Source organism: Poecilia reticulata, linkage group LG17 (genome assembly GCF_000633615.1).
Source record: "Poecilia reticulata strain Guanapo linkage group LG17, Guppy_female_1.0+MT, whole genome shotgun sequence".
Lineage (NCBI taxonomy): Eukaryota > Metazoa > Chordata > Actinopteri > Cyprinodontiformes > Poeciliidae > Poecilia > Poecilia reticulata.
Window position 1 is genome coordinate 8,945,195 of NC_024347.1, and position 8,611 is coordinate 8,953,805.

Below are 8,611 nucleotides of genomic sequence, written 5' to 3' on the forward strand. Positions count from 1 at the left end.
CGCCAAGAAGCTAACAGAAGCTACAAACACTGAATAGAAGAAGAGCTGCCATCGATACAGTTGCAGCCAAGCATGATTTAATGTTACACAATACAGTTTTACCAAGTTGCACAAAGTCTAAACTGGTATTGTTGTTCATTTAAGGTATAAAGTTTACCTTCGACCAAACGCCCCCCAAAGGCATCCCAGCGCCCCCCTTTTGTAAAAATGTCTGCCAGCGCCCCCTGCCGTCGTCTGAACGCCCCCTGGGGGGCGGTACCACCCAGGTTGAGAACCGTTACTTTAGAGATTGATAACTCTGACATTTGCATAAAACAAATTCAACACTATGTTTCCTCTGGCGGAACAGTTGTCAAATGGTTGAAATGTTAGAAGTGCAGTAGAGAGTGAGGCATGAATAAAAATAAAAAATACTGCCACAAACGCATTGGAGTGGTGTGTCTGTAGTTAGCAGCAACTTAACTGAAGACATCTAATGCATGGTTGCAAGGGATGTAAACAGTTCATAAATGAAACTGAGGAACACTCTCGTGAGCAAAAACTTACTAACAGTTCAAATGATACTTCACAGTAACATGTCATGGATGACATAATCTGTTGTTCACAAGCACTGCTAAATCCACCTCCTTTGCTTTCTTCTCCTTTTTAAATCTCTGCTTGTGTGGTCAGACAGTTCAGCAGAGAGACACAGTTGAGAATAAGATCCTGCAGCCAAGTCTCACAAAAACACATAACACTGCATTCCTGGTAACCTGCCTGGATCTTACGGCTCATCCAAATTGTTTACCAAAAGTCTCTTTGCTCTTTATGATCGATGGTTTGAATTTCCTTCTTTACTTTCTCTTTGCTGCGGCTTTTCGCTTTATCTGGACTGTAGCTTAGGTATTATTTGAGCTTCTGAGAGTAGCTCAGAGTAGTAAAAATAACCCACCTTGCTGCTATGGTTACACATCACAACTAGGCCTGTCGCGATAAACTATAAATCAATTAATCGCACAATAAATTAAACCTATCAACCTCATTTTAATTATCGGCTTTATCGTCTCTTCCTGCCATTTTTTCTTTCTCTTGATGACACTGAATGAAAAACGTTCAACTCCGGTGCTCTCGACTGACCCTGCCTTCCTCATTTCCTTAGTGTAATGTCCAGCGCACATGACATGAGGTGTTGGCCGATTGTCAGTCCATTTTCAAAACCTGAGAGACACATTAGCTGACAGAAATCCTAGGTATAACGGTTCGATCGGGTTCGACCGTGCCATGTGGTGTCCAGCCACAATCAATGCTTTACTAGAATCTACCTGTGATGCATGTAGCTAGAGTCAGCATGAAGTCCTGACTGAATGAAAATCATTATAACCTATTTATGTCACGTTAACGAAGAACAACTGAAAACTTACCGGGTTCATCAAMTGCGGTAGCAATTTGGCTCCAACTCCTCCCCTTGACATTTCTATATTCTTTGCGCGAAATGTTGAATAAATATTAATGTTGTTTCCACATATCATCTCCAGGGGTGAAAGTAGTTTTAAATTCTTTTGAGTACTATGACAAAAAAAATAAATATAAATATATATATAATGTTGCTTCTTCATGTGCTTTGGAGTTTCTGTGCTAATTAAGTTTTTGCGAAGCGGTAAAAGCCGGTAGCTCTTGAATTGCTACAGAATAAAGCTGTATTTCCTTCAGCCCACTGGCTGCAATGTTGACACCTTGAGATGCCATGAGACCTAAACTCTGAACATCATGGCATGGTGTCATCCCAGTTTTCCATGTCTGCCATATAACCATTCATTTTAGCTTTTAAACTGGTTATATTGGTCCTGTGTCCAGACAGAGGGATAATCAGTAGCCCAGCATCATGACCTGTTTGTTCTGAASATCCTGCAGCTTCCWCTTCTCTTCCTAACATGGCGCCTCCTCACCCTGACTCTCATACTGAYAGGAGGAACCACAGAGCTCTGWTAGGTTAAAGCTCATCTTCTGAAGTTGGGATATTTTTCCTCCAACAGGTTCCAGAGGAATCACCTCAAACCAGATGTTGGACTGGATTTTATTTCAATGTCATTTGTGAATGTTAGAGCCTCATTTTCAACAGTGGAGCTATAAAGGTTGAAAAAGGTTATTATTTTGGAAAAAATCTCATCAACATCAATATTTCCACTAAATAGGAGCCAAAAAAATAAAAATAAATAAAATTGTTTGATAAAGGAAAAGCCTCTCAGGCTCTGAGCCTGACAGCACCAAACTATTTTTTTTACAATTAATTTAATTTCACATAATTATCGCGGTAGAAGCCATTTGTTTGTTAAATACTTAATGAGACATATTTACCGTCTCATTAAGTATATATGTTTGTTATAAATGACGTATACTGACACAGAACGAGGTAATTAGTCCAAGTTTGTCGTTTATTGAACGTTCAGAAACTACAGCGGCTGTGATGAGCCACAGCAAAGGTAAACAAAGATAAAACAACCTGAACAGGTGATCAACTCTAAACCAGTAGCACCTCTTTACTCTCCGTCTCTGTCATTTAAGCACAGCTGTTGCTATAGCAACCTCCTTCGTTCCGCAAGTCCACCAGAGATTACATTAAAAACATAACATTCAGCCCGTTATGATATCAGGTTTTCAGCCGTGATATTTATTTTTGTCATTATTAATAAGCTCCCTGAACACAGCGGTGGTTGATTAGTTAATTTTAAACTCCTGCTCTGCTAGTTATTTTGGTAATGGAACCGAAACGCACCGAATTGCGCAACAACTTGTTGAAACAATAATCACTGAGATTATTATTGTTGTTGGGTCATTAGTTTGAAAACGTTTTGTTGATTTTTTTGTTGTTCTTTAATAAAGTTATGAACGTTTTAAGCGAGTCAGAGGAGGACGTGCTGGTCTCAGCATCAGTTTGTCACCTTATGCCAAGATCGACTCAAAACAGATCGTCGTGTTGCACCGCTGCTCTAGCAAAGCACGAACAGTTCAGAAACAATATGAAATGGGAAAAAGTTATTTATTAACTGATTAAGTCGTGTTTTAGATTGTTCTTGAAAAACTAATCAGTCACGGCTGCACAGTGAACCCACTGATTCTTTACAGCAGACAGCCTCCCCTCTCTGCAGGTACTGCGTACCCCCACTAAATCTTTTAGGGGTACCTAAAAGTACCCTTCAGCGTTAAGCGCCCAGTCGGGGAAACCCCTAATTTAGATCGGAGCTGCCACGACGATCTACCAAAACCCACCACATACTGCAGGATGATCAGTTACGAAATCACCAGCGACAATCTTAGATCGACCAACGATCTAAGATTGTCATAAGGGGAAAATAGGGGCAAAAAATCATGTAGTGTGAGCTATTGAATTAGGTAGTCGGATGTGATCATCTTCTCTATTTAAATCTAGTGATTACTGAAGGGCAATATAGTATAAAGACTTGATAATCTGCACTCTTTTGGTTGAATGCAGTATTTATTTCCACTTTGGCTTTATGTTGTTTAGTTTTTATTCAAGTACGTTTTTTGTTAATGGAGACTGAGAATGAATGTAATTTTTTGTCTTTGGTTGTTTTGTTTATTTAGTTTATTAGTTCCAGTGTTACGTGTTCTTTTGAAAATAAAGTGTATCTATGTATGGCAGGAAATTGCATGAATTATTAGTCATTTCCATTAAATCAGTGTCAAAAGGTCTTGAAACAATATTATCATTTATCGCAATAATTTTTTAGACAATTAATTGCTCAGCAAAATTTGTTATCGTGACAAGAAATGTTCAAAAGTAAAAAAGTATCACCAAAAATCCTTCCAGCTGCACTGCATCCAAAACCAGAAATTAGTTGTCCAAAAATGTACTGAAACATAAAAAGTCTTTAAAATGAAGAAATCTAAATGAAAGCAGCAGAGCTACTCCAAATGCTACCGCCTTGAGCAGTTCACTTTAACATCCAATCATATGTGATTAAGATAGTTTTTCGAATTGCTTAAATTTGGTTTCGATTTCAGGAATGCTGAGCAATCAAATCCCTGGTCAGATAGCAACTCTGAGGCAAAGTTCAAAGTTCATGACCTTTTCCAGCTGGGATAAATGGAGCAAAGAGAGCTGGCAGAACTCAAGGCAGGATCTGAGAAAGTAACCACCCGGATGCACTCCTGGCCGCTGACACAGCATGGCTGTTTTCTGGCACCCAAACTATGGGTCTCCCTCTTCAATTATTCAAAATATTCACAAATTGTTCCTAAAGTATGACAAGTTTTAATTCAAGTGTAATATTGTTTTCATGATCCATGCTTTTAATGCAATTTAAGATTGCTGACAGAGACAATTTACACTTCAGACGTATTTTAAAGACTAGAGAGTTAAAGATTTATTTAAAGAGACCAATGTGATTTTTAATAAATACTGATGCCAGAGGGTTTTGTGTAAACCACAGAAAGTTTTTATGGTGAATTTAAGGCACCAATACCAGATTATTTATTTTCAAATCTTTCAAAGAATTTTCAAGCTAATGTTTTAGAAACTTTGACATTTGTTACCACTTCAAAAACAACACTGAAAGAAGTTGGAGTAAAACATTGTGAGCGTTGAATTCCAAGACCATAAAGCAAGAAATGTAAGAACCTAATTTTACTGAGTAAAATTCATAGGCTTTGATCAGTCTAAAGGACGGAAACAGAGGGCAGCTGTGGCTACAATCAGTAGCTTGACATCATCAGCATGTCAATGTGTGTGTGAATGGAAATGAGCGATTTCATGGAAAGCATCTTTGCTTAGAACCAAGATTAAAATCAGCTGATTGGAAATTAATTACAGTCAAATAAAATATGGAGAATTGTGGTTAGAAAACTTAAGGAGCAGAATCCTAAGTCAATATTAGTTTATTATATAACCAGGGAGATCATTAATATATTTATAATAAAGTTCATGTGTAAGGGAATCAGAATAAATTTATGTTTACTGATCCCACACAAACACTGTAATACCATGATTATATTTCCATCCAAGGTTATACCAAACTTTACTTTTATTTCTACAATGTGATGGGGAGTTGTTTTTAAATAAAAGACAAAAATTGTATGACAACAAAAATGCTTTTTTCTACACCATTTCTGGTTTGTATTGTTGTTTAAGTATTTTCAGATGAGGAAAATACTTAAACCAAATCCTAATTTCTAATCTGTGTGAGAAACCTGGATTTGTCTCAATATAGAACCAAGTGCAGTACAAAGGAAATGTGAACAAGTGGAGAAAAACCAAACATCAGGCAAAAACAGGAAGTGAAGCTAATAAGTTTTACACACAGGAGTGGCGCATAAAGCTACCAGTCTACATAATCTGTGACCTTTGGTTTTCTTCAGTGAAACTTTAGGTGTTCTATACATTCAGCAGTTCCTGAAAGTCACAGCTTTCACAATCAAACAAAGCCTGGAGATCATCAACAGTTTAGTGATGCTGTAGAGATTGGTGAGCTGAGCATCATGCAGCCTGGGAACAGTTCTGTTTGAACGATCCAAAAACTATGAATGTGGAGCCATTTAGGAGATACAGAGATTTATTAACAAATCTGCAAATCTGTAGGGTTTTTTGCAGCAGCAAATGGGCTGCTAACACACACACAAACACACAAACACACACACACACACACACACACACCTCTGAGGAAGATGAGGGACAGAGTTTGCTTTGTTTTATAAAATAAAAAATATATATAACAAAAGTCATTAATGCTGTAGAAAAAACTATAAAATAATCATTGAAACATGAAATGTCCTGTGTGGTTGTGATGGATCCAGGATTCAAACACTAGTTCTTCCTCTTCAGTCTGGGCTTAAAGGGCTCAGCAGTTAGACATGAAGTTAATAAAAGGTTTGCTTTATATCGACTCTGATTTTATGAGGATGTTTAAATTAGGGGTGCACTGACTGTAGTTTTCTGGCCGATCACTGAACTTTAAAAGATGCAATGCTGATTTTTTGTCTGAAATGGTGCTAAAGATGGCAACAACACTGCAAAGCTGGCAGACATGTCTGTCAGTCTGCCCTCTCTCACAGCAGAGCAAAAAGGGGCTGTGGCAGATTTTCAGATATTTGTGGAGGCAGATGAGATCAGTTTCTCATGCAAGGATTGATTGATCTCCCAAAATGAAGGGACCCAGGTTGAATAGGTGCGCCCCTGTATCCGGCTGCTTCATGCATTCTTTCTTTTGCATTTGTTTATTTGATGACTCGGTTTCTAATTATCAATTGAAAATGACATCAACTCTTAGTTTAGTTTGGAACTTATGAAGCCTGAGTGAGAAATGTCTCAGCAGAAGAACTCAAGGATGCAGCAGGAGCAGATAGAAGCACCAAACGGTTGTTCCGCTCCCAGGAGTCTGGAGCAGACGGGTGTGTCAGCAGAGGCACGTTAGCAGCTGACAGCCACTATACGAAGAGCGCGTGCTCGTGCGCGCGGTGATGATGCTTTGCTTTGCCAAACCCCACCGAGCAGAAAGGCACGGCACGGCACGGCACGGCACGGCACGGAATGTGTTCCTGACTGCACAGCGGCCTTAAAAACCAAGCTGCTGTTCCCAAAGCACACAACCACAACATCACACACTAACGGTGCCTGACATGGCTCCCCTCTGCTGCCGCCTGAATGACAATCTGCCGAACAATAGACCTGAGTGGACCGGCCCGAGGAGGGACGGCGAACCCCGCGGGTGGTGATGGAGCCAAACATGCAGATCAGATGGAGCAGAACTGTTGATGTGGCCTACCTCAACTTCAGAGTCAGAAAACAAAGGATGCTGCAGCAATTTCTCTCCGTCAGATCGGTGCGTTTGTTCGGCCTGACAGCGTCCAGACCTCCGCCAGCAGCAGTGAGCAGCAGCGGCACTTCCTTCCGCCCAGCCTCTTCACAATCAGCGTCCTTTTCTGCTCAAGACTCCCACTATTTCCCTAGAAATCTACTTTCACTCTGTAGACCAGCGTTTTTACTCAAAAAAGCCACGCGAATGATAAAGGCGACAAAAAATGTGGTTAAAAAACACTCCAAAGTAGTCTTCTATTGAAATCACTCCGCAGTTCGTTTTTGTCTGCAATAAAAATGTTTTAGTCCATTTATTTTGCATAACACTACTTTGCTTTCAAATAGAAAGATGAAGCAAGCTAAGAATTAAGGTCTTATTTGATTATTTACACTCTTAGAGTGAAAATGAAGCTGCAGCTAAGTGCAATGCAAACTACCAAGTAAATACAAATGCATAAAAAATATTTGTAATTTTGATTTTATTTTGGAACTGAGGATGACATTTTCCCGTTCGGTGCTGTGATTTTAGCAAACCTAACGGTGAGCGGCTCAGACCTGCAGTGAGACAGAAATCCTCCCTCAGTTGATCCTCGTTCCGTTTTTACTCAAACTAAACGGTCCTGTTCTCACACACTCTGCATGTTTGCCTTTTGGATATATTGGAGCAGCTCTTTGCATGATATTACATTTCCTTGGATGTCGCTGTCTTTCAAGCTGTGTCCATCCCTCCTGAATGGAGCGGTCCGTCCGTTAAAGGGCCAGTGCTTGGATTGTCAGCTGCAGCGTCTAGGTTGACTGCGACAGAAGGTGATCTGCTGTAACTGCTGACGTGTGATCAGGTTTGTTTAGATTTTATTTGAAGGATGACTTATTTATTCAAGAATAATAAAATAATATATTGAAAAAAGCACTGTTTGCCACAAAAGCCAGTATATTAAAAAATAAACGCATTATATGTCCCAAAACATTCTAAAATATTTTAACATGGGGGTGAAACCCCGGCCCGTTTCTGATTAGTAACAGTCCAGACCAGAACCAGGGTCTTTTATTGTCTGTTGAGTTTCTTTGGTTTCTGAGTTTCATGCTAATTGCAAATAAAATAATAATAAGGGGAAACAGCAGTCACATTCTTCACTGCCATGCTTGTTGTGTTTTTGTTCGGTTGACCGGTTTTTTGATCGGCCCACAGGTGACGTAACGTTTGACGCAGAAAAACGTGAACCGTTACCATCTGGGTTTATTCTGCGGTGTAGAGTAGAGCAGAGTTCCCGCTGTGGAAAAATATTTTTTCTGTGGACACACGCTTGAGAACCGGTGTTCTGACTATCTGTGCTACCTCGTCAGATTTTCCCACCGTAGCACCGATAAACATGTCTGTCTGTCGGTGCTACCCGTCTGAAACTTCTACCGTCATGGTTACAAACCGAAAACTAGCGGGTTTTATGTTAATGTTAAATATTACATTATTTGAGTGACGAGACCGAAGCTTAGTAGTTATGCTTAGCTTAGCATTGGAACAATTTATATACACGACAAAAACCACAAAAATATCACCTTCATCAGAATACCCTGTCAGTTTAAAATGAAGCTGCATGCACTAATCTTTTTATTAGAATACTTAAGAATAAAACAGTAACAGACAGGTGAAACAGGGTCTTATTGGAATTAAATTAAACACAGACATCTACAAATACAGATCACCACAATCTTTTTTTACGTATTAATATGTTGTATATGTTGCAATCAGGGGTGAAAGTAGTTTTAAATTCTTGGGGGTACTATGACAAAATAAAATAAAGAAATAAATAAAACTAATTATAT

At 39.2% G+C, this 8,611-nt stretch overlaps 1 protein-coding gene across 3 annotated transcripts in view; it reads right to left on the reverse strand.

The window, feature by feature from the left end:
* fam110b (family with sequence similarity 110 member B) overlaps positions 1 to 6,861 on the reverse strand; it is a 32,832-nt gene extending 25,971 nt beyond the window's left edge. For 2 of the 3 annotated variants that reach the window (XM_008433551.2, XM_008433550.2), the window contains exon 1: positions 6,759 to 6,861. The gene's annotated coding sequence lies outside the window, so the exon portion shown is untranslated. The remainder of the gene's footprint in view (positions 1 to 6,758) is intronic. The other variant, XM_008433552.2, reaches the window with a different exon arrangement.
* Positions 6,862 to 8,611: the final 1,750 nt, after the last annotated feature.